Source organism: Bubalus kerabau, chromosome 11, assembly GCF_029407905.1.
Source record: "Bubalus kerabau isolate K-KA32 ecotype Philippines breed swamp buffalo chromosome 11, PCC_UOA_SB_1v2, whole genome shotgun sequence".
Lineage (NCBI taxonomy): Eukaryota > Metazoa > Chordata > Mammalia > Artiodactyla > Bovidae > Bubalus > Bubalus kerabau.
The window spans coordinates 32,086,335-32,111,690 of NC_073634.1; the positions used below are offsets into that span (position 1 = coordinate 32,086,335).

The window sequence follows — 25,356 nt, forward strand, 5'->3', positions numbered from 1 at the left end:
AGGGCAGAGTATTCCAATGCTGAGGAAACAGGACAGCTGCACCTGGCTGGCTCCCGCCCCCCACACAGACATTCTCAGAGCTGCTGGGAGCACTGTTGGGTCTGCCGCCATACCTGGTATATCAGGCAGGGGCCCGGCAGGAAACAGATGGCGTGCTCAAAACGGATCATGTGAGAGAGTTGAATGAAGGGACTATTTACAGAGGTGTGGGCAGCCTTGCGTGTGTGAAAACAGTGGAGCTGGTACCAGCCCAGCACCATTAACTCTACGAGGCCTGAGGGGACAGGAACAGAACAGGCTGCCTGACGAGCTGTGGGCTTCTGTTTGAGGGGCACAGACAGCTCTCAGTGACCCCACAAGGAGGGAGTCAAGGGAAAGACATTATGGGCTGAATTGTGTCCCTCCCCCTAAATTCCTGCTGAAGCCCTAACCCGCAGAGTCTCAGAATGTGACTGTACCTGGAGCTAGAGCCTCCACAGCACTGATTCAGTTTAGATGAAGCCATTAGGATGGGCCCTCATCCAAGCTGGCCGGAAACCTTGTGAGAAGTAGAAGTTTGACAATGTGACACCAGGAACAGGAGTGCAGAGAGGAAAGACGGAGAGAGAAGACAGCGGAAAGGCAAGCCAAGGAAAGAGGCCTCAGAAGAAACCCAACCCCTGACACCTAGATCTTGCACTTCTAGCCTCCAGAGCTGGCAGAAATATATTTATGTTGTTTAAGCCACTCAGCCCATGGTACTCTGTTATGGCAGTCCTAGCAAAGGACTATAGATGAATGCCCCAACTTTACCCTCCTCCCTCTTTACGAGTTCTGGCTGGTGCTCCCTACATTGGCCAAACCCAACCAAAAGTCAGAGGACATGAGAGCAAGTACGCACAGTCCACATGGGTCAGACCCCAGGGAGGAGAAGGTGGAGCCTGGACCAGGAGCCGCAGACAGAGGATGTCCATCTACCTGGGAGGGGTGCTGAGCCAATTTAATGTATCAAAGGACCAGGTTGGTGTGGTAGGACACAGGACAGTGTGGTGAAAGCAAGCCACCACATGGACCAAGATTGGAAGAAAATAGAAAAACATGATGATGTTTGGCAAGATGGTGGCTAATTTTTTTTTTCAAAATTTCCTTTACTCATATAGTTAGGTTGTTTTCCAATAAAAACAGACAATCCAGAGGAGATTTTTCAGGAAAAAAAAAACAGCTTGAACTTAAGAGTCTTTTAAAAAAAAAAATCCATTCAGCCAGTCTGTCTTTTGATCGGAACATTTAGTGCAATTACATTTTAAAAAATTATTGATAGGTTTGTACTTATTGGGGCTTCCCTGGTAGCTCAAATGGTAAAGATTCTGGATCCCCTGGAGAAGGAAATGGCAACCCACTCCAGTATTTTTGCCTGGAGAATCTCATGGAAAGAGAGGCCTGGTGGGTTACAGTCCATGGGGTCGCAAAGATCGAACAGGACTGAGTGACTAACATTTTTACTTTTTTTCATGTACTTATTGCCATTTTGATGATTGTTTTCTGGTAGTTTTTGTAGGGTTTTTGTTGTTGTTGTTACTTTCTTCTTTTATTGCTGTCTTGTTATCTGATGACTATTTTTAGTATTTTGTTGGGATTCCCTCCTCTTTTTGTATGTGTATCTATTACAGGTTGTCTTGTGGTTATCATGAGGTTCATATTAAACAATATATATGTGATTACTTTAAGTTGATTATCTCTTAAGTTCAAACCCATTCTAGAAATCTTACATTTTTCCTCTCCCACACCTACTTTTAATGTTTTTGATATCATATTTTATATCTTTTATGTGTCCCTTAACCTCTTATTATAGATGATTTTACTACTTTTGTCTTTTAACCTTTCTACTAGCTTTAGAAGTGTTTACTGTATATTTGTTTTCTCCTTTCATAATTTTCCTATTTAAAGTTGTGGATTTTTCTTTTCCACTTAGAAAAACCCCTTTAATATCTCATATAAGGCTGATTTAATGATGCTAAACTCTTGTAGCTTTTGTTTGTCTGTAAGACTCTCTACTGTCCTTCAATGCTGAACATTCTCATAAATATTTGGCTGGGCAGATAGCTGTTGTGGGGCAGGGATATAGTGGATGAGGGCAGGTAACTCCCTTGAAATATTACAATCACCATTGGAAGTAAGGTGTCCAGGTGTCCTGTGCATGAGAGCCCTCTTCTTGCATATGACAAGTGATTCCCTAACCCTGGACTCCATCTCAACATGGGGCAGACCCAGGACACAATTCAGAGAGGAGCTGCCCTAAATGCCCCTCACTTGTGCCCCCAGAGTTCCTGGGGAGCTGCCATTCTAGACTCAGCCTGGTGCCCCCACCTTTGGTCTCTGAGCACCAGGCGTGCCTCCCTACTGGCTGCCAACTGCCCTCCCCAGCCCTTCTCTCTCTCATGCTCATGCCCTCAGGCCAGTGCTTACCAGCCTGGCCCCTGCCCACCCCTTCCCCTGCTCAGCCTTTGGCCCCACAATCTGGATTTTCCAGATTAGAAGGTGCAGATTGTTCTCATGGGTTCTCCTCCAGGGACCTTGGGCTGGGCCAGGTGGAGGGGTTCTGAGAACCTATGTGTCTTTCTTACACAGAGCTGACATGTGTTCAGCTATTCCCCAAGCCTCCTTAACTTACCAGAATGAATAAGAGGAAACCAATACCACAGGACCACCTACCTCACCAAGTCAATGTGAGGGCTGCATGACAACCAAGACCGGGGTTCAGAATACATGGCATATAGACATGTCCAACAATGGGGAGATTACAACCAGATGCAAAATCTAAAAGAGATGGACACCACAGGGACCAAGCAACCCAGCTACAGGACCCTCCAACCTGGGGAAGAGAACACACTTGGCTTTTTTGGTGAAACAAGAAGTGGTAAAAACCTGTTAGCAGAAAACCTAACTCAAAGCGGCTTAAGCAACCTTACATAACAAGAAATCACAAGGTAGGCTGGCTCCAGCAAGAGTCAATTAGCAGTTCAGTGACATCACCAAGGACCCAGGTTCTTTCCAGCTTTCTGCCTGGCTATTCTTGGTGCTGTTGTCAGCCTTGGGCTGGTAAGTAGATGGTTAGAATGGTTCCAGGCACAATATCCGGAGGTGTAAGAGAGATCTCTTTGGAGAATGAGAAATCTTCTTCTGAAGCATTCCAAATAGACTTTCTCCTTGTATCTCATTGGCCAGAATTGGGTCACATGTCCAGCCCTCACAGGCAAGAGGAATGGAACCATTGTGATTGGCTTGAACCAATCAGGACCCAACACATAAAACTAAAGATAGGCCCAGCTGGGCTGAGGCATATGGCCGGCTGGGGGAAAGTGGATGCTTGAATTAAGTCAGGTTCTATTACTGAGGAAGATGCTACACTCCAGCTGAGGCCAATTCCAGGAGTTGGCACCTAGCAGGCGCCAAATACTTAGAGTCATTTCCCTTTAAGCATCTTGCCGAAGGGCACAGAGCTATAAGTAGCCTGGCCGGAACTCAAATCCACAGAGAGGAGAACAAAAGGGCTAAAGATAAGCCGAGCTGATTCACAGTTGTCCCCCAGGACAGCCCCTACGAGGAAAAGCCTCCTCTGGAGAACTGGCTATTTCATCCTCCTGCAAGTCAGGGCAACAGTAAAGGCTTTGTGGAGCAGGGGTCCCCCTCCATTCCATGATGACCCCATGCATCCCACCTCTGCCAACATCCAGCCAGCCTAGCTCTCACACCACAGCTGCATTTTTCCACCTCTTCTGTACAAAATAACTCCCCAAAGTCTGACAGTTTTTCCTCTGTCTGTGTTTGATTTATGGCTACAATTACAAGCTTTCCTTCACACGGCCCGCATGCCAGCAGAGATCTTCTGCAAGTCAGCAGCGCTGCCATCCCAGCTCCTGGCTCTCATCCGCAGCATAAGTGCTGCAGATGACCCTTCCCTCCATATCCTGAGTCCCAGACCCTACTCCCCACCCCACACCCTACCCCCAGATGCATGGGTTTGGGCTGCATCAGAGTTGGGCAACAAGTTAGGTGATCTTTTTTAACAGAGACCCTGAAAGACAAGAAAGGCTGCTCTCCCCACCCAGCACCCACCTGGCAGGGCTCAGAGAGCATTGTCTGCAGTCAAGGGGGTGGACTACCTCCCTAATGAGATCTGTACCATATGTTGCAGGGGGTTCCCATCCTGAAGAACAAAAAAGCCTCCAGGCCATGTTTGGTTAGTACCCCAGCTTCACTTCTGGTCCTTTTTGATGTCTCTTCCTAAAGTAACCACTCTGGAGTCCAGGTCTCTGGTTTGAATCCTGGCTCTGCTTCGTCAACAAATTACTTACCTCTCTGTACCCCAAGTTCCTTCTATAAAATGGGAATAAGGATAGTACCTACCCCATAGAGCTATTCTTGGATGAAATAGAATTCGGTTTTGCATGTAGTAAGTGTTCTCTCAAAGTTCATTTTTATCATTATCATTATGTGTGTCTAGTTTCTAATCCAGAGTGACTCTTGGGTACCACTCACTGAGCATTTTATGCTGCCAGGCACCCTGCAGTTGTGTGGGATCCCAGTCACCTTGGAAGACAGCACCCCTGTCCTGCAGATGCCTAAACCCAGGACCAAGGAGCTAGGAACTTGTCCAAGTTCTCACAGTCAGGAAGTGGGAAAGCAGAGATTGCATCCCAGATCTGGCTGGGTCCACTTTTTCACTCCACCAACTGTCTTGCCACCCTATTTTATCTGAGCAATGGTTTTGGAGGACTTTGGGGCAACTGGAGAAACCTGAGAGGGACGCTGCCCAGTGAGGACACAATGCCACAATCCCAGGGCTCACCAGGCATCCTGGGACTCCTGCGGAAAGAAGGTGGGGTCTGCAGAACCCTCACCACCTCCCATGTCTGTGGCTTTTGTTGTCTGGCACCTGATGCTCCACAGGGATTCTGGGAAACTTGGTAGAAGGAGAACAGCCTCTGGGTCACTGCAGGGAAGCAGGCTGTGGAGTAAAACTCCAAGCATATCAGGGCAGGGAGGTGCGGGTGTGGCCCTCAGCCTGGAGAGGAAAAAAGTTCTCTGTGTCCCTTCCCACCACACTTCTGGGCCAATTGGAGGATATAGATGGGGTCCGTACGCTAGCAGGCGGGGTCACTGAGCAGTAGGGTGTGGCCCCTTGCAGGCCAAGCCCGCGCAGCACCCAGCGGGTGGGGGCTGAGTCCAGAGAGTAAAGGCCTAGGGGTTGCTTTTCCTTAGAAGAGGTGTCTCCCTCTCCCCACTTGTTACAAGTAGCCACAGGCAGCAATTCTCTCCCATCCCAAGTCTACTTCATCCAGACAAGGTGAGCCTGAGTCTGATGCCAGGAAGGCCACCTGGGCCATGCAGCTTACATGTTACAATTGCTGCTTCTGGGCTGGCCTCTGCTTCCCTGACAGCTAGCTGTGGGCTTGCCGGGGTACGGAGGCCCTTTGGTCCAGGTTCTGGGCCCTGATTCTGAGGGAAAAGGTAGTTCCACATTGGTTCCTAGGTTTAGGGTCAAGGCTCCAGCCAGCAACAAAGTGCCCTAGAAATGGTGAAGGACAGGGAAGCCTGGCACGCTGCAGTCCATGGGGTTGCAAAGCGTCAAACACTAGTGACTGAACAACTTTGCCTGACCTTTTCCTCTGAGGGCTGGGAGGGGTGGGAGAGATTTGAATCCTTCTGGGGCCTCTGACCTGATATCCATCCTATGGCCACCTCAGTCTCACTGTGACATGGACAGTGGGTGGTGGCAGCTATACTAGAAAAAGGAAAGAAGAAAGAAAAAGGAAGAAGGTTTATGTCCTTGAGCCTCTGGAGATAGCAGATTGTGTCTTTGGCCCCTGGGAGTTTACACGCAAAAAGCCCATGCAATTCCTTGACTCCCCCCACCCCTGGCCCCGGCCGCAAACCCAATGGCATTTTAACTTAGCAAGGGAGACAAGTGCAAGAAAAATGGAGACACTGGGGTGAGAGGCTAGGCTATGGGGACATGGAGAGCAGCGGTGATGGAGAGTTGGCGAGGGCACATGCGTCCCTAGCCCTGTGGCTCTAACAAAGCACCTGGCCTTGGATCAGGCCTTTCCTGTCCAGTGACGCAAGCTCCTTTGACACCAAGGCAGCTCTGACAAACCGCCCTGTGTCACTCAGGACTCAGAGCAGGTTTCAGGACTTTTGGGTGAGGATGTGACAGCCAAGGCCAAGGTCCAACCTTGGTGGGGGTTTGCGGATCCTCAGGAGCGAGGTTGCAGGTCTGGAGGCAGAGGCTGAACCTGCAGTAATGGGTGACTGTGCAGGGTGGGTGGGGCGGTCGCGGCTCTGGAGGGAAGGCCTCTGGGAACACAGCATTCTCAGGAAACAGCAGTTCCTGTTGTAAATCCTGGCTTGTCGCCTCCGGCAGACTTCCTGCCTCTGAGCTGCCTGGCTCCAGTGCTGGCACCTTCCCGGCATAGAGCAGGGGCGAGGACTGGCCCCCGTGAAGACCTGCTGAGTGGGCACTTGCCACAGGACCCCCGTCCTGACTCCCTTGGGAATCAGTTCCTGCTGTGCCGGGGTACTCAGGGCTACTCCTGGGGAGGCAGGGTCACAGCCCCCAAACTGGAACTTCAGGGGCTGCATTCTCATCCCAGTTGACGTGCTGCGGAGGGCACCCGACTTCTCTGAGCTTCGGTTTCCTTGTTGGTAAACAAGAACGCTGGATCTCAGAGCCCCTTTCAACTTCATGGTTCTGTTGTTTTTATTCAGTTGCTCAGTCATGTCTGACTCTTTGTGACCCCATGGACTGCAGCACACCATGCTTCCCTGTCCCTCACCATCTCCTGGAGTTTGCTCACATTCATGTCCACTGAGTCAATGATGCCATCCACCCACCTTGTCCCCGTCACCCCTTCCTCCTTCTCTTCTACATTCCCCTTTTGGAACCAGTGGTGCCACATTAATAACTTGCCGTGTATTCCTATGTTGGTTTAAGTTTGGGTGTCCTCAAAGCTCCCATGGTAAGAAAGGCAGCCTTTCTGTCTCAGCATGTCACATCTTGGGGAGAGGCCTCTCTGCCTTGGTAACAGGGGCCGAAGCTCTTTCTGCCTCTGAATTCTAATTCAACTCAACAAACACTGGCTGGGCCATGCCATGTGCCTGACTCTGGGCTGGGCATCATTGAGCTCAAGGACCTTCTCTCCAGGAGTTCTTAGTCTAGGAGGGGAGACAGGCAATAAAACCTCCCTGAGATAAGGGTAAGAGAGTGGCTCAGGGAAGGAAACAAATGGCTCGGTCAGGGAAGTCAGGGAAAGTTTCACAATGGAGAAGTTTCCTAAACTGGGTCTTGAAGGGTGAATAGGCGTTCAGTAAACTAAAGCACAGGCAGAGGGAATAGAATGTGCAGACGCACGGAGGTGTGAAAGAGTGGCACAGGTGAGAAGTGCAAGAGTCTGAAAGTGGGTGACAGTAAAGAGGAGAGAAACACCAGGGACGAGGCTGAGGCTGTAGAGAGGGCAAAACAAGAAGGCCTAGTGAGCGGGCAGCCTAAGGGAACAGAGCTTCATCCTGAGGGCCATCGGAAGCCATAGAAGGGTTCAGGCAGATGACATGAAGATCTGTTTCTCAGATAAAACCTCTATAATATGGAGAGCAGGGCTTTCCTGATAGCTCAGCTGGTGAAGAATCCACCTGCAATGCAGGAGACCTGGGTTCAATCGATCCCTGGGTTGGGAAGATCCCCTGGAGAAGGGAAAGGCTGCCCACTCCGGTATTCTGGCCTAGAGAATTCCATGAACTGTATAGCCCATGGGGTCACAAAGAGTCGGACACGACTGAGCAACTTTCACTTTTGTTCATGGAGAGCAGATCAGGGGAGAGGGTGGATGTGAGAGCAAGTGGAGGTGGGAAGGCTACTGGGAGCTGTTGCAGGAGCCCAGGAAGAAGCAAGGAGGACTGGACACAGCCTGGTGGGTGTGGAACCAGCAGTCACCCAGGGGACAGAGGCAGCAGGAGTGGACGCCATCACAAGTGGTTGGGAGAAAGAAGGTCCCCAAGGTACCAGCAACCAGTTAGATGTGCTTTGTGTTATGGGCAGGCATGATTTCTGCATACCCAGGGAAGCTGTTCTCAAAGGAAACACACCTGGGTTCCCCACCACCTTCTCTGACCACACAGTTCACACCTTGTGCTCTCCTGAGGGGAGAGCCTGTGACCCCAGCCTACCCAACCCAACTTAAAACAGCTTTCTGGGTCTCAAACAGCTTCCTGCCTTCTTCTGTCTCGTGGCCAGGAGTTCTGGTTCCCCTGACAAGGGGCAGAAATTCGAGGAGCTGGGGAGAGATCAAGGGATCCACTCACAGTCCCACCAGTCCAGCAACTGCCAATCCCAGGGCTCCTCCACACCCGAGCCCTCCCCTTAGACCTGTGCTTCTCAATGGGGACAATTTGTCAAGTCCTGAGACATTTAGGGCTGTAGGGACAGGAGACGCAACTGGCATCTAGTGGGTAGAAGGTGGGTATGGTGCTGTACCTCCTGAAATGCACAGGGTGGGCTTTACCACAAAGAATTATCCAGCCTCCAAAGTCAACAGTGCTAAGGTTGAGAAACCCTGCTTCAGATGGGGTGTCAGGGTGCCCCAGCCCACAGAAGGCAGCAGGAGCCCAGATGCTTGAGCAGGGCTCCCAGGAAGGTGTCCCAGTGATAAGGACAATCCTGCCAAGAGCAAAAGCTGGCATCTGTGTTCCCAGGGCCCTGATGCAGCTCAAGGGGCGACCGGCCCCAGGACCCCCACGGGTAGAGGCACGGCCAGGCCTGGAACCCACCTCTCAGGCCTCCTCGGCCAAGTCCCAGAAGACCCCCTGAGTCCTCTCTGATGTTCAGTACCTGCCCGAGTTTGAGGGGCTCCTCCCCATCACCAGCACCCCCACTCCAGTGGGCTAGGGGAATTTGTGTTCTTCTTTGGAGCTTACAGCATGTTCAGCTGCCTCTGATACTGTGGGCCACAGGGACCCGAGTGAGCACGGTCAGGTGCAGCCCAGAGTCCACCTCCACTGGCCAGGTTCGGAGTGTTTTGGCAACTCGCTCAAAACACACACACACACACACACACACAAGGAAAGCAGGGCTATCTCCAGGACATGTGTCTGCCCCACTGTGGCTCACTTTTATTTGTTTATAGACCAAACTGGCCTGCCTTTGCTGTTGGTTTAGTCTAACCCCATCCTAACTTTGACCCCCGACCCCAACCCTGGGGCCCCTGAGGCACCTCTACCCGGCTGGCTTCTCTGGTCCTGAGCCCAGGATGCAGATCCTAGAGCCCCCAGGGCGCCCGTCCTGAGTCTGGCAGAATCTGCTACACATTAGGCCACTTGAAGAGGATGCCATCAGACCAGCTGGGGTTGGAGAACAGGCCCCAGAGAGCAAACAGCAGGACTGTCAGGCTTGGAGTCCAGCTGTGCCCCTTCTGCCCTGGGACCTCAGGCAAGTTCCTTCACCTCTCTGTGCCTGCCTTCAAGTCTGTAAAAGGGGGTCGAATAGCAGGGCTGTGATGAGAATGCCCAGCTGCAAAGTACTTAGAGTGGGGCCAAGCACTGGATAACAGGAAGAGCTCTTATGATTAACACGTGCCTTGATGCTCCTCTATGAAGCATGAACACTAGAGTCCTGGCCTTTTGTCCACCGGCGGACGGGGGTCAACATGGGGGTGAAGCCCAGCCCCCTTTCTGACCAGATCCAAGGTCAGCCTCCCCCGCTCACCTCCCAGGGCACTGACCAGGCAAGAAAAGGGAGGGGGAAGTTTTTCCAGCAGAGGCTGTTGTATTCCTTCTTCTTTGATGGGTACTACCCTGAGGAAGAGTCAAACAGCTCTTTGCTGTAAATGCACTGTTCATTGGTGGGGGTAGGAGGTGGGGCTGGGACAGTAAAGCCTGGATCTTACGTCTGGTCCACAGAGAGACTGTGGGCCTCATTTCTGGAGCCTGGATCCCCCTCCCTGTTCTTCAGGCCAACCCCTCTCCGCATGCCAGCCCCACCTCCCCAATCACCACATCCACAGCCCCCAAGACATTTGTGAGCCTCTCTCTGGGCAGAGGGGGAGGAGCACCCCCCACTGCCCCCTCTGAGGTTGAGGAGGTCGGACTTCTTTCTGCTCCAGGTTTTCACGATCTCTGTTTCTTTTCTGTCTGTCCTTGTCTATCTGAAATATACATGTTTCTACACAAGTTCAGTCTTCTGCCACAGTCCTCATGAGTCAACACACAATATTTCTAGCCTCCATACCATAACTTTGTTCTATTGCTTCCTACCCTAGGGCACAATACTGGGACCCCTTCCATCAACTTCACCCCAGAAGACAAGGTACCTTTTCTTCTTCCCAATTCCCAAGCTTCCTCTCCATCCTCTCCCTCCCCTCCCCAACCCCAGCACAACAGTCCCACTGCCTTTTTTATCATTCCTCACTTCCGCCCTGTGGTTCTGTTTCCTCCCCCAAGCTGGCCCTACAGGAGACTGCCTGTTTCTGGGGTGAAGGAATGGTCCAGTCTTTAGAACACCCTTATAGCTTTGATAAACCTAGACAGCATATTAAAAAGCAGAGACATCACTTTGTTGACAAAGGTTTGTATAGTTAAAGCTATGATTTTTCCAGTAGTCACATACAGATGGGAGAGTTGGTCCATAAAGAAGGCTGAGTGCTTAAGAATTGATGCTTTCGAACTGTGGTGCTGGAGAAGACTCTTGAGAGTCCCTTGGACTACAAGGAGATCAAACCAGTCAATCCTAAAGAAATCAACCCTGCATATTCACTGGAAGGACTGATGCTGAAGCTGAAGCTCCAGTATTTTGGCCACCTGATATGAAGAACTGACTCACTGGAAAAGACCTGAGGCTGAGAAAGGTTGAGGGCAAAAGGAGAAGGGGATGGCAGAGGATGAGATGGTTAGATAGCATCACTGACTCAATAAACATGAGTTTGAGCAAACTTCAAGAGATAGCGGAGGACAAAGGAGCCTAGTGTGCTATGTAGTCCATGGAGTGGCAGAGTCGTACACGACTGAGTAACCGAATGATGATAACACAGCCTTGACATCCGGCCAACCAATCTGTGACCAATCACCCTCATCAAGAGGCTTTTTAGTTCCTCTTCACTTTCTGCCACTAGAGTAGTGTCATCTGCATATCTGAGGTTGTTGATATTTCTCCTGGCAATCTTGATTCCAACTTGTGCTTCATCCAGCCCAGCATTTCACTTGATGTACTCTGCATAGAAGTTAAATAAGCAGGGTGACAATATATAGCCTTGATGTACTCCTTTCCCAATTTGGAACCAGTCTGTTGTTCCATGTCCAGTTCTAACTGTTGCTTCTTGTCCTGCATACAAGTTTCTCAGGAGGCAGGTCAGGTGGTCTAGTACACCCATCTCTTTAAGAAATTTTCAGTGTGTTGTGATCTGCACAAAGACGTTAACATAGGCAACAAATTTATTTTTATTTATTTCTTTGACTGTTCCGGGGCTTGGTTGCAGCCCATGGGATATTAGATCTTTATTACGGCATGCAAGACCCTTTAGTTGAGGCTTGCAAACTCTTGGTTGCAGCATGTGGGATATAGTTCCCTGACCAGGGATCGAACCCAGGTCCCCTGCTCTGGGAGCTTGGAGTCTTAGCCACTGGACCACCAGGGAAATCCCCCTGGTCTCTTAAATGATCTGTAATTAATAATATTGTTTTTGTTATTTAGCACTTTCTCATCAAAGGATTCCGGAGAAGGCAATGGCACCCCACTCCAGTACTCTTGCCTGGAAAATCCCATGGACAGAGGAGCCTGGTAGGCTCCAATCCATGGGGTCACTAAAAGTCAGGCACGACTGAGCGACTTCACTTTCACTTTTCACTTTCATGCACTGGAGAAGGAAATGGCAACCCACTCCAGTATTCTTGCCTGGAGAATCCCAGGGACAGAGGAGCCTAGTGGGCTGCCGTCTCTGGGGTTGCACAGAGTCGGACACGACTGAAGCGACTTAGCAGCAGCAGCAGCATCAAAGGATTCATTTATCCCTTGTAATCATCTAACAAATAAGGCCACGTTTAAGGCTTCTCATGAGTGGCCCCAGTGGGATTAGCAGAAACCTTGGATTCCTCTGCCCACTTTGGGTTCCCATTGCCAATGTTAATTACTTGTTATGAAGGATGGGAACAGGAAGGGGAGAAATTCTATCTTTTTTCTTAGATCAGGGATGCCCTGAAAGCATTGCCTATGGCTATCTCAAAGGTAAAGCCCCCTTCTCCTCCAAACTGGGACATTCCCAAGCTACTGACCAATGGATCTGAATATCTGGTTGCCCAGAACTGTGGAAGCCTGCTCTAGAATGCAGTGACATCTTCTCTGAACTGAAGCCTGGCCCCCACATGGCAGCCTTTCTGTATACCTCCACGCCATGATGAGAATTTAAAACCGCCCTTCCCTAGGCACACCACATGGGACCTTTGGCTCCTGGCTGAATGTCTGGCCTCTTGCATTCCCCCACCCTCACTTCATTACCCTAGAACATGGCAGAGCCACAGTGAATGCCTGATAAAAATACTGGCAGCAGAGGAAGGAATCGGCTTCTCTGGCACAGTGTTCTCAGGAGTAGCTGAAGGGAATCAAGCTGCCAGCAGGGACCAGAGCAGCCTCTCCCCTCAGTCTCCAGCCCTGAGTGCAGGGCCAGATGAGGAGGAAGGAGGTGGGAGCCAGAGGGGAGTAAAGGTGATGACAGGTGATCAAGGTGGTGGGAGGAAATGACCCCAAAGGTCCAAAGCCCACTCTGACTTTTCAACGGGGAATTTCTTCTGCTCCCCCCACCATTCCTCACTCCAACCTCACTTTGCACAATCGATGGATTCCTGAGAAGATGCCAGGAAATGATTTTTTTGGGAAATCATACCCTATTCTGAATGGCCAGTGGGGAATGCAGTGTTGAAATACATCTTCCGTAAATCCTTTTGTAATGTAACACCCCCTCCCATCACCCCCATTGCCCAGAGTTTCTCTTGGATGCTCCCCCACTTCCTACACTAACGAGCCCCCTGCCTCCAGGATCACCTGGTTTGTAGGTAGAGGCCAGGCTAGGGGGACTGTCCATCTCAGAGGACAGAAAGGACAGCTAATGAGATGTCCGCCCCGTGCCGGCAGGACCTTAGCCCTGCAGGGCTGTGAGTCACAAGCGATGAGTCACCCAGCATTGTTTGTACGGATGAGCCTTGAAGGGATCAGTCAGACTGCGGGGAAGTGGACTTTTCTCATCTCCCTTTGGGCTCATGAGTTTGTGTGTGTGTGACTGTGTGTGCATCTGTGTGTGTGCACATGGGGCAGCACGTACACAGAAAATCACTATTTCCTAACACATCTGGGGTAAAAATGACTATCCTTCAGTCACAAGCCTGTGTCTTGAGATAACAGGGTCAAGGCTTTACAACATTAGCTTCTGGAACCATCCCTTAGGGATGCTGTAGGGAACTAGTCTCCCAGCTCCCCCAAGCAGGGCTCCCCTTCCTCCTCTGGGTCACCCCCTCCCCTCTTACCAGTCACTGAGCTCCTTAAGGGCAACAGCTGTAGCTCATTCATCTTTGTTCACCTGGCGGAGTGCATAGCATACAATCTATTCAGTTCAGTTGCTCAGTGTCCGACTCTTTGGGACCCCATGGACTGCAGCACACCAGGCCTCCCTGTCCATCACCAACTCCCAGAGCCTACTCAAACTCATGTCCATTGAGTCGCTGATGCCATCCAACCATCTCATCCTCTGTCATCCCCTTCTCCTCCCACCTTCTATCTTTACCAGCATCAGGGTCTTTTCAAATGAATCAGTTCTTCACATCAGGTGGCCAAAGTATTGAAGTTTCAGCTTCAGCATCAGTTGCATACAATGGATGCTCCCTGAGTACTTTTAGGCCAATGTCCCAAGGCCAGTGCTGACCTTGTCCCCCGCTGTTCCCTACACAGTTAATGAGCAGAGCCTCTTCTGCCTCTGTGGAAGCCTGAGTTCCCCTTAGCGGACAGGGCTGAGAGCAGTGGGTCTCCACATGCCTCTCTGACCCAGTTGGGAAAACCAAGACAGGAGGTGTGTGTTTTATGATCCAGGGAGCATTCTAAAGAAGACAAACCCTGCAAGCAGAACTTGTTTCTGAATTGATTGGGGTGTGTTTGGCTACTAACACCGCCCCCTAGAGTTGGCCTTGGAGAATTCAGTTTAAGGAATAGCTGCTGCTGCTGCTAAGTAGGGCATCTTAAACCAACGATGACCTGGGTCTCTTGGATTACAAGCAGATTCTTTACCATCTGAGCCACCAAGGAAGCCCCAAACCAAAGATAAGAGCCTTAGAAATCACCCAAAACATTTTCTATACAAATGTCGGTACAAGTATAAGTTTTTACAAATAAGAAATCAAACTGTACATTCACTCTTTTTTTTCATTCAACAATATATTGCATTCTTTTGTGTTAGTAAACTTAGACTTAAAACTTCATTCATTACTGATAGTGCTTCCATTGTAAGGACATGTCAGGGTTAGATGCATGTGCTTTGTTGTTTGACAGTTAGCTTATTTGTCACTTTAACACAGAAAAGAACACTAAGAAAGAACACTGTTACACACACGTCTTGAGTGATCATCTCCATCAGATGGTTATTGACAGTAGCATTGCTGGACTACGGGGTAGACATCGGGGCTTTCAAGTGTTTTTAGGCATGTCACCTACTTCTCCCCAAGGAAAAATTGTACCAATCAAACCCTCTCTCCAGCAGCCAGGAGAGTGTACATTCCCTCAGGCCTTACTGACATTGGGTCCTATGCACCTGCAAATGATTTTCAAAGAATCAATCAGTCATGTAAATTTTTGCCTCCCGTGCTTGGAATACACTTCACAGGTGATGATCCAAACTCCCTGGGGAGGGACTGACATGACTAAACAGCTTCTACCCCATGCCAGCCATGAGACACATTTGCTGTCGTTTAATCCCATGAGGTAGATACTATTGTTCCCATCTTACAGATGAGCAAGTAAGGGTTCAGAGAAGTTGAGTGACTTATCCAAGATCACACAACTGGGAAATGGACAGAATTAGGCTTTGACCTCAGGTCTGAGAACAAGGCCCATGACCTCTCTCTGGATGGCTCCTGGTGACACAAAATAATTTGGCCTTAATCCACACCTTCCAGCCACACTTTAGCCACATCAGTCCGCTTCAAAGGGTGTCCCCCCTGTGTTAGCATGGCCACTGCTAGATGGTGGAATCAGAAGTGATTTTTTTTTAATTGCTTATCTGTACTTTCTATCACAGCAATGTTTTACTTATTTACTAAAGAACCAGAAGGAAGGTTTAATTTTTTAAAAAAATCATTGGAGAAAAGAGAGTTCCATCCAGCATTCTTTCCCAATGTTCCTAGAAACACACCACACACACATACACTCTATGATAACCTGTGTGTAGGTAGGAAGGAGCAGAGCATCTCAAAAACATCCATGACCTTCCAAGGCCATGAAGGAAGACTGGGGCCAAGCTCACACACAGTCAATTCTCCTACAACAGGCCACTGGCCTTTGAGGATGTCCCAGAGCTACTGCTGGCCTCCTTCTCCCCCAGAGTCCTGACTTCCCTTGACTCCAGCCAGCTGTCTCTGGCATAGACCCCCAACCAGCCAGCCTCTAGGGAAACTGCTGGAACCAAACGACTCTAGCGGCTGCAGTTAAATGACCAGACCTTCCAAAATAAGCAAAGGAAAGCTGAGGGAGTCAGGACTGCCAGCATCAATGAAGGAGTCAGCTGAGGGCAGCAGAAGGGTGGGGTGGGGTGGGGGTGGAGGCAGAGCCTGGGAACATATCGCTCAGGGGACCCAGGGGGCAACAGGGGTTGGCCTAAGAAAAGGGTGGAAACTGGGAGACAGGGTAGAAGGTGGGGCAAGGACTTCCCCCACTATATCCACATCCATATGCATCTACCAGAATGCATGCTGGTTTAAGATTTCTGCAATATATTTAAAGTTTAGAGGACATTTAGTATACTTTGGATGGATGGAAGGGTCAATGAATGGGTGGATGGATGGAGAACTGACTAAACAAAACAAAGAATGCATACATTGATGGATAACTAATAAATAGGCTTGGTTCCTTTGGAGGTCAATAATACCAAGATGAATCAAGAGTTGTAAAAATGCTCATTGAGTCCCTAATCCCAATTCTTGTGAATTCACTAAGGAAATAATACAGAGCAGAAAATTTCTCTGGCCCCAAAAGGCTGTAGTAGCATTGCTTCTAACACAGCAACACCAGAATGGCCTAAATGAGAGACGATCTGGGGCTAATGAGTAAATTACAGTAGAATGTTGTATTGTGCAGTCATTCAAATGATAACCAGAATGACAGTGTTAAATAAGGTAACCTTATTTCTGAAATAATATTAGGTAATAAAAAGAATTTAAAATGTGTAAGTCTGTAGAACTCTGTTACAAATTGGTGGAAAGGTATTTAATGGAAAGAACATTATAGGCTCCAACATTGGAAGATCCATATTAAGGCCCACTTGCATCTCAGACATGGTGCTTCATACCTTTAGCCTCACTTCCCACAACCCTGAAGTGGGGATGATGCACACATCATTTCCTTGTTGGGAGGCCTGCATTAGCGATTATGTGAGGGTGCTTCGTAAGCCCTACAGTACAAGTCACACACTAGTCACTTTCTGGATTGAAATTAGAAGGAAGAGAAACAAATACAGTGATAGGGTTAGAACTGGTATTCAGAGACATGCAAATTAAAAATACAGTATTTCACCTACATCAGATTAGCCAAACAAAGAAACAAAAAGCATACACAGAATGTCCTCAAGTCTCAAGTAAATTGAACCTGAACCCCAGCTTGGGCTACCCACCTTGACCAGGCAGTGCTGGGTCATAGAAGTACAAAGTGGAACCATGGAGGGGCATCCAAAGACAGAGGGCTCGCTCCCTGGGAAAAAAACCAGTCAGTTCAGATTCACTGAGCTTGGCATACCTGCAGTGTCTCGCTGCCTTCATGGATTTAGGGTGATAGCAAATACGTACATAGTGTTTGCACTGGCCCAGTAACTTTACAAGCACTTTCTTATGTGTTAATTAATCTTTGTAACAGTACATTAGGGGCTTTCGTGGTGGCTCAGTGGTAAAGAATTCACCTGAGAGCGCAGGAGATGCAGGTTCGGTCCCTGGGTTGGAAAGATCCTGGAGGAGGAAATGGCAACCCACTCCAGTATCCTTGCCTGGAAAATCCCATGGACAGAGGAGCCCAGCAGCTATAGTCCATAGGGTCACAAAGAGTTGGATACCGCTTAGAGACTAAATAACAACAGCCTATTGAAACAGGTACTATTATCCACATTTTGGGGGAGTTTAGCTGGGCCCAAGACCACCCACTGGTGACCAGGAAAACCAGGATTAGGAACCCTCGCCACCTCTCACACACTCTCCCCAACAGGCCTACTTCAATCTCCTGAGATCACCAGCCTAACAGCTGCAGACCTGAAGCCATAACGCAGGCAACTCTGGCTCCACTGCAGCACTCTGGCCGGAAGACAAACCAGCTGGTCAGTCAGCAGTTGGCCATTTTTCGCGGAGAGTAGGTACCTTTGGTGCACTGGAGCAGCGGACCGAGCCTGGAGGAAGCCCAGATCGTCACACCCCGTCAGTCCTCTTCCCAGGTACCCTGCGTCTCCACCACCAGTCCTTGGATTTCTCAGTGCAGTACCCTGACCCTGGGGAGGGAGCTCCCGATGCCAGGTTTTCTCCGTCCTACCGACGGGATGGACATGAGGTAGAGCAAGCTCCGGGAGTTGGTGAAGGACAGGGAGGCCTGGCATGCTGCAGTTCACGGGGTCGCAGAGAGTCTGACACAACTGAGCGGCTGAACTGAGACTGCACTCCCAGGAGAAGCCTCCAGGGGGCGCCCTCATCCCCCAAGTCCAGAGGGCCTAGGGTGCAGAGTCAGCGCTGGGCACCAAGCCTGGGGTGATGGTTGGAACACAGGAACTAACTCTGTAACCTAGAGAAATAGCTTGGCTACTCCTAGCCTGTCTACTCATGTGTCAGGAGGAAGAATGATAGCTATTTGTTCCCGGGTCTACTTACCACATCGGGTTGCAGGGGCGGAGTAATGGAGGCCCTTGAGCCTGCCACTGGGCTTTCCCTTGTGGCTCAGCTGGTAAAGAATCCGCCTGCAATGAGAGAGACCTGGGTTCTATCCCTGGGTTGGGAAGATCCTCTGGAGAAGGGAACAGCTGCCCACTCAGTATTCTGGCCTGGGGAATCCATGGACTGTATAGTCCATGGGGTGGCAAAGAGTCGGAAGGGACCGAGCGACTTTGACTTTCTTTCTCTTTTCAGCCTGCTGCTAGGCGGCTCCCGTCTCAGGGAGGAGCCCTGCATCTGGGCCCTAGGCAGAGAAGAGGACAGGGCTTCTTGTCAGGGAAAGGGAACGGGCCTAAAGTCCCCCCAACAGGCTGATCGCTGGCCCGGACCCCAGCTGTTTGGAATTCAGTTCACAGGTATTTCTCAGCTCCCGCTGCAAGTAAACCGGTGTTTGCGTGTTTGGGGCCCTGTGGGGAGAGGGAGGGAAGAGGCAAATGGAAGCAGCAGTCAGGTGGCTTAAATGAACCATCGCCCGCTAGGCACCAGGGTTTTCGTGTTCACTGCCTCCATTAACCCTCACAGTCACCCCCGAGAAATAAACACGCTCACCTCCTTCTTACAGACGAGGAAGTGGGAGCCGTTCCAGATTTCCCCGCCTCCACCCCCACCCCGCACGCCCCCTCTGCAGGACAGTCTGAGTGAACTGAGGGACTGCACACCGGAAAAGCAGCTCTCCAGGGGCTCAGGTCCCGGCTGAGTCACCTGCCTGGATGTCCGTTTCATATGGCCTCTCTGTTACTCACTAACCAAGAACATGACTTAATTCCCCGTGGGCGATCCCACCAGGCACATAAAGAAATGCGAGATGACTGGGACACAGAAGCTAAAAGCCTCAATTACCCTTCGTGACAGGAACATGGGACTTTTTTATGAACAGAGAAATTTTTGCCTCGTAAATTGCACGTGTGAGGGGTCAGCCCGCGCTGCTGGTGACCCTGTTACATCCTTCACAGCCAGAGGCAGCCTCGCAGGTGGCAGGGATCACCCAAGCCTCACCCCTGCTTATTAAGCCCCAGATTAGTGGTTTGAGAGAGCCCTGAGGGGTCAGAGCGGGGGCCGGGGTTAGGCCAGGAGAGGCAGCCAGAATGTAGGAATATTCCCGGCTCTCATCCTAGCTCTGCTTACGGGTATCAGTTGTAGGGGGTGGGCAAAGGAGAGGATCTTTAAAAGGTTTTCTTGACACTCCCACCCCCAGAAATTCTGATGTAATGGGTCCAGCGTGGAGTCTGGGCACTGGGAGTTTTAATAGTGGCTCAGGTAATCCTGAAGTACAGCCAAATGGAGAGCTAAATAGACCTTACCCCACCCTGCCAGTTGATGAATTAAACAGAAAGTTTTTTACCAAGTGCGGGCTGGTGGAGGACAGGACCAGGAATAAAACACAGTTTCTACTCAGGCTCCTTTACATAAAACCGTATTTCTGACTCCCCATATCCCATGGGCAACAGGGACCCTGTGAGGAGGCCTGGGTGCAGGATGTGGTCCCTTGGGGAGAAGCAAGCCCAAGCTTGAGGTGAGCCCAGAAGATGATCTGATCTGTTTGGGAGCTCCCACCAATGCACACAGCCACGGCTCCCCTCCCAAAGCTGTCATTCCCACGGGCGTTCACTCCTTCATCTCTGCTGTCTTGCTCCCCTGACCTTTGCCAGGTGTCCTAATGCCCCACACCCAGCTGCCTGAGGATCCCCTTTCACTCCACTTACAAACGTTTGCTGACTGCCTCGGGCCCCTACTGAGCACCAGGACTACCAGAGGCAGCGGACTGGTAGAAACAGGGACATGGGGGGGCTACTTCAAAGACATAGGGGTTCTTATCCCCAACAGCTGGAATCCATCCATTTGATGCGCTACCGCAGGGGGCGCAAGCAGAGGTTTAGAAGATTCTCGAACAACTTGTGGTTCTCCGCAGGGAGGTTCCATAGCTTTCCACTTACTCATGTATTTAAAAAAAAGAAAAGCCCCGTCTTCTATCGTAAAAAGCCAGTTCACTTGAATATCAAAGCCCCAAACTCTCACCCAATTTTGCTCTCTCCCCTTCCCTCAGCCCAGAGGTGGCTTGGGGGTCTCGGGGTTCGTGCTGACATTATGGCGGAGACTCTGTGTGCTGTTTAGGGGCTTTCCAGGGCGGGGGTGGGGGTTCCTTGGACTGGCAATATCTCCTCCCAAAGTTGAAATGACAGCAGAAGCCCTGTTTAACAAGGCTGTTTACTTGCCCGATATTAAAACTTCTGTGTGTTGTTGATTTATTTTTTTACTTTTTAAAATTTCTTTTTTAATTGAAGTGTAGTTGATTTACAATGTTGTATTAATTTCTGCTGCAGAGAAAAGTGATTCAGTTATACATATAAATATATATTCTTTTTCATATTTTTTCCATTGTGGTTTATTGAAGCTGTTGTTTGTTTTTTAATGAAGACAGTTAAGAATATGAATTTTCTTAATTTTGTACATTATCATTGATTGCTCCCCCACTCTTCAATAATAAATAAAAGTATTATATGTCCATCGCACAGTTTCTACAACCCAGAAAAGCACTCATTCATTCACTCAACAAATATTTAGCCAGTGGCTCCCATATCACTAAAATAGCTTTTGCCACTGTGGACACATCAAGAAATATATTAGCATGGATCCTGCATTCAGAGAGCTGACTGTTCACCCAGAACTCAGAAACTAATTATTATGATGCAATCTGCTGCAGAAAGATAAAAAACACATCACCCTTCCTCTCAAAGACCAGAGATTTCCAGAGTTCACATCTCATTTCGTGACTTTCTAGTACCGATATTATTATTGTTACACTCAACACTACATTGAGAATGTTTCCCCCATATCAACAAATATTTTCAACAAAGTGATTTTAGTATTTCAAGATGTGAAGGAATCATGAACATCTTACTCATGGAATCTTTAAAGCTGAAAATCTTTATTCTGTGGGTGTGTGAAGTGGGTTAAAAATCAGGAAATGGTTAGAAGAGTGAATTGTAGAGGCATTTCCTTCCTAATGGCACACATATTTTGGGAAAGGAAGGGAAGAAAAGTTAAAACACTGTGTTGGCCAAGCACATCACATGCAAGATTTAGCCCCAGCCCCTAAGAAGCCACTCCCTTCATTGAGCCACAGATGAGGGCTCAGAGACCCAGAGGGCTGTGTGCCTGGGGGGTGGGCCTGGGGGGACATGATCAGACCAGCTGATGGTCTCTGTCATGTCACACCATGTCCACAGGGTTCCGCCTTCTCCTTCTGGATTCCTGAATTTTGTTAACAACTGCCTCTATCTTCTCAGCAAAGCCCAAGGTTGAGGCAACAAATGTTGCAAGCAAACTTTTTCCCTTTCTAAGGGAAGACATTGTGCTCCTTGGAGCCGCAGGGCTGGGCCCTTGAACACCTTCAGAACATGAAGGCTGAACTTGGCTGAAATTCCCTTTCCTCAACCGTAGCCAAACTGCTGCTGAATTTCAACTTTATTTAAACTTTGGAAAGGTCTGGTGCATGTCTTTAGTTGGGAGAGGTTTTTTCCTGCCTTTTAATCAGCTCATAAGTCAATAAGCAGCTCAGGCCATAAAGTTCATACTTGCAGAAACCAAAGACTGAATCGCCATCCGAATTCACACCCAGGGCGGACAGCCTCAGCTTTCAAGAATTTAGTGTTTGTCTTGGAGAAAATCAAGAGCCTGACTGCAACCAAGGGAAAAAGAAAGGCTGCCTCAGCCCCAAGCTCGGCTTCCCCTGCAAACACCGGAGGGAAGGTAATAGTAGAACCACAGCATGGTTGAGAAACTGTCCAGGGGAACATCTGAGCAGATTTGTTCATTTGAAAGTTCTGAGATGGTCTGGTCTTGCATTGATCACCTCTCCATGTGTTTGAGGAACTGAATTCACTAAATCATCTGCTCTTTGTGACTCTGCTTGCTCATCGTTCCCAAGCGATTCCCCTTGCGGGTGTTTGAAGCTTTCCAACTAAATTTTAAGCTTTGGGCAGGAAACTTGTGGGGCTTGGGAGTTTGGTTTGTTTTCACCACCACCCACCTACCTGCTCACCCACGACTCTTTTTCACACAGGCTCTGTTGTGATGAGATGGGGAAGAAACAAAGTACATCAAAAGTTGTGGTTCCTGCTTCACTTACTGGCTGACACGGAATAAGTCACTTCTCTGGGGGTTGATTTCCTCATCTGAAGAGTGAGGAGAGCAGTGGCTGCCCTGGGAGGTTGTGCCGCATTAAATACAGGTGGTTAAACTGTAAAAGTTCATATAAAGTTGCTTACTATTTATCCTTACTGTTGGGCTTCCCTGGTAGTTCTGACAGTAAAGAATCTGCCTGCAATGTGGGAGACCCAGGTTTGATCCCTGGGTCAGGAAGACCCCCCTGGAGAAGGGAATGGCAATCCACTCCAGTATTCTTGCCTGGAGAATTTCATGGACAGAGGAGCCTGGCTGGCAGGCTACAATCCATGGGGTCACAAAGAGTCAGACACAACTGAGTGATAACACACACACATCCTTGCTGTTAAATGCTAGTTACCCACGTGGAGATTTAAACTGTCTCATGAAGGACATTCATTTCATTTCATTCTCTCCTTTCTATTGGGTTGGCTAAAAAGTGTGTTCAGGTTTTTCCGTAACATCTTGCAGAAAAACCCAAATGAACTTTTTGGCTGACCCAATATGTGTCCAACACACTTCTGGGGGAGAGCAGAGGGCAATTACTAATAGCTCCAGAAAGAATAAAGCTGCTAGGCCAAAGTGGAAACGATGCTCAGTTGTGGATGTGTCTGTTGGTGAGAATAATGTCTGATGCTGTAAAGAATAATATTGCATAGGAACCTGGAGAGAGCAGAAGACAAGGGAAGCTTGGTATGTTGCAGTCCATGGGATCACAAAGAGTTGGACGTGACGTAGTGACTGAAGAGCCACGATATGTTCCCAAGGAGAAAACATTATAGGAAACTTCTGGAGCAAGAGAATAAACTGCAAAGTGATGGAGCCTGGCCCTGGGCTTGATGCTTTCTCATGAACTCATTTATTCCCTCCACAACCGCATGAGGTGAGAAATATAATTATCCCCATTCGGATGGAAAGACAGACTCACTCAGAGTGGTTTTCCATTACCTCCTTACTGAAGGTCACCCAGCTTAGGAGAAGTCACAAAGTGCGCTGGTAAACTGACTCTCTGAAGGGAAAAACGTCTGGTGCATTGGCCCATTGCTCTGGGTTAAGTGCTTCCTCCTTGGCTGTATTCACACTAACTGGCAGTCTCCTGGCACTTGCCTGGCAGTCGAATGGCAGCGTCAGCACACTCCTGGATGAGCAGCATCTGGAAGCAAACTCGGGTTTCTTGGTGAAGATCCTTTCCTGGGCCCAGAGCTCAGACCCTCTCCTCCAGCAAAGAATCATCTGGCACTAGGGAGGGACCAGGACTGGCTAAGCCAGCTGGTGCTCCACCCCCACATCTACCCAACCAGATCCCCCCAGGGCAGGACCTGATGGCTTGCATTCTAAACATGGACTTGTACGTGCACTGGAGTTTGGGTACTACCCAGCCCTCATCCGCCAAGAAGGTGATGAGTCCAGTCACCCAAAGGCCCCTCCCACTCCTGTCCCCCAAAGGCAGCAGGGGAGCTGACATATCGGAAGAAGGAAAAAGACAGCATCCTGTTCACCTGTGGCTCAGACAGTAAAGAATCTGCCTGCAACCTATGGACACCTTATCTTTGACAAAGGAGGCAAGAATATACAATGGAGAAAAAACAATCTCTTTAACGAGTGGTGCTGGGAAAACTGGTCAACCACTTGTAAAAGGATTAAACTAAAACACTTTCTAACACCATACACAAAATAAACTCAAAATGGATTAAAGATATAAATGTAAGACCAGAAACTATAAAACTCCTAGAGGAAAACATAGGCAAAACACTCTCTGACATAAATCATAGCAGGATCCTCTATGACCCACCTCCCGGAGTAATGGAAATAAAAGCAAAAATAAACAAATGGGACCTAATTAAACTTAAAAGCTTTTGCACAACAAAGGAAACTATAAGCAAGTGAAAAGACAGCCTTCAGAATGGGAGACAATAATAGCAAATGAAGCAACTGACAAAGAATTAATCTCAAAAATATACAAGCAACTCCTGCAGCTCAATTCCAGAAAAATAAGCGACCCAATCAAAAAATGGGCCAAAGAACTAAACAGACATTTCTCCAAAGAAGATAGACAGATGGCTAACAAACACATGAAAAGATGCTCAACATCACTCATTATCAGAGAAATGCAAATCAAAACAACAATGAGGTACCATTTCACACCAGTCAGAATGGCTGCAATCCAAAAGTCTATAAACAATAAATGCTGGAGAGGGTGTGGAGAAAAGGGAACCCTCTTACACTGTCGGTGGGAATGCAAACTAGTACAGCCACTATGGAGAACAGTGTGGAGACTCCTTAAAAAACTGGAAATAGAACTGCCATATAACCCAGCAATCCCACTTCTGGGTATACACACCAAGGAAACCAGAATTGAAAGAGACACGTGTACCCCAATGTTCATCGCAGTGCTGTTTACAATAGCCAGGACATGGAAGCAACCTAAATGTCCATCAACAGATAAATGGATGAGAAAGCTGTGGTACATATACACAATGGAGTATTACTCAGCCATTAAAAAGAATGCATTTGAATCAGTTCTAATGAGGTGGATGAAACTGGAGCCTATTATACAGAGCAAAGTAAGTCAGAAAGAAAAACACCAATACAGTATACTAACACATATACATGGAATTTAGAAAGATGATAACAATGACCCTATATGCGAGACAGCGAAAGAGACAGATGTAAAGAACAGACTTTTGGACTCTGTGGGAGAAGGTGAGGGTGGGATGATTTGAGAGAATAGCATTGAAACATGTATATTATCATATGTGAAATAGATTGCCAGTCCAGGTTCGATGCATGAGACAGGGTGCTCAGGGTTGGTGTATGGGATGACCCTGAGGGATGGGATGGGGAGGGAGGTGGGAGGGAGGTTCAGGATGGGGAACACATGGACACCCATGGCTGATTCATGTGAATGTATGGCACAAACCACCACAATATTATAAAGTAATTCAGTTCAGTTCAGTTCAGTCGCTCAGTCGTGTCCAACTCTTTGCAACCCCATGGTCGCCTGGCCTCCCTGTC

General features: G+C 48.8%; 2 long non-coding RNA genes across 5 annotated transcripts; one reads left to right on the plus strand and one right to left on the minus strand.

Moving 5' to 3' along the window:
• Positions 1–10,608: 10,608 nt before the first annotated feature.
• On the minus strand, positions 10,609–19,639 carry LOC129622391 (uncharacterized). 3 transcript variants are annotated; one of them, XR_008699949.1, is made up of 5 exons: positions 19,520–19,639; positions 18,118–18,203; positions 17,512–17,645; positions 16,887–16,963; positions 10,609–11,426 (listed from the first exon to the last, which is right to left on the minus strand). It is a non-coding gene; the product is annotated as an uncharacterized LOC129622391 (long non-coding RNA). The 3 variants fall into 3 exon arrangements; XR_008699948.1 differs by lacking the exon at positions 19,520–19,639 and having other exon boundaries at positions 18,118–18,376; XR_008699950.1 differs by lacking the exons at positions 10,609–11,426; positions 19,520–19,639 and adding an exon at positions 16,458–16,697 and having other exon boundaries at positions 18,118–18,376.
• LOC129622392 (uncharacterized) lies at positions 17,954–22,412 on the plus strand. Of its 2 annotated transcripts, none has more exons than XR_008699952.1 (3): positions 17,954–18,190; positions 18,373–18,533; positions 22,241–22,412. It is a non-coding gene; the product is annotated as an uncharacterized LOC129622392 (long non-coding RNA). The 2 variants fall into 2 exon arrangements; XR_008699951.1 differs by lacking the exon at positions 22,241–22,412 and adding an exon at positions 18,740–19,122.
• The last annotated feature ends 2,944 nt before the right edge of the window (positions 22,413–25,356 follow it).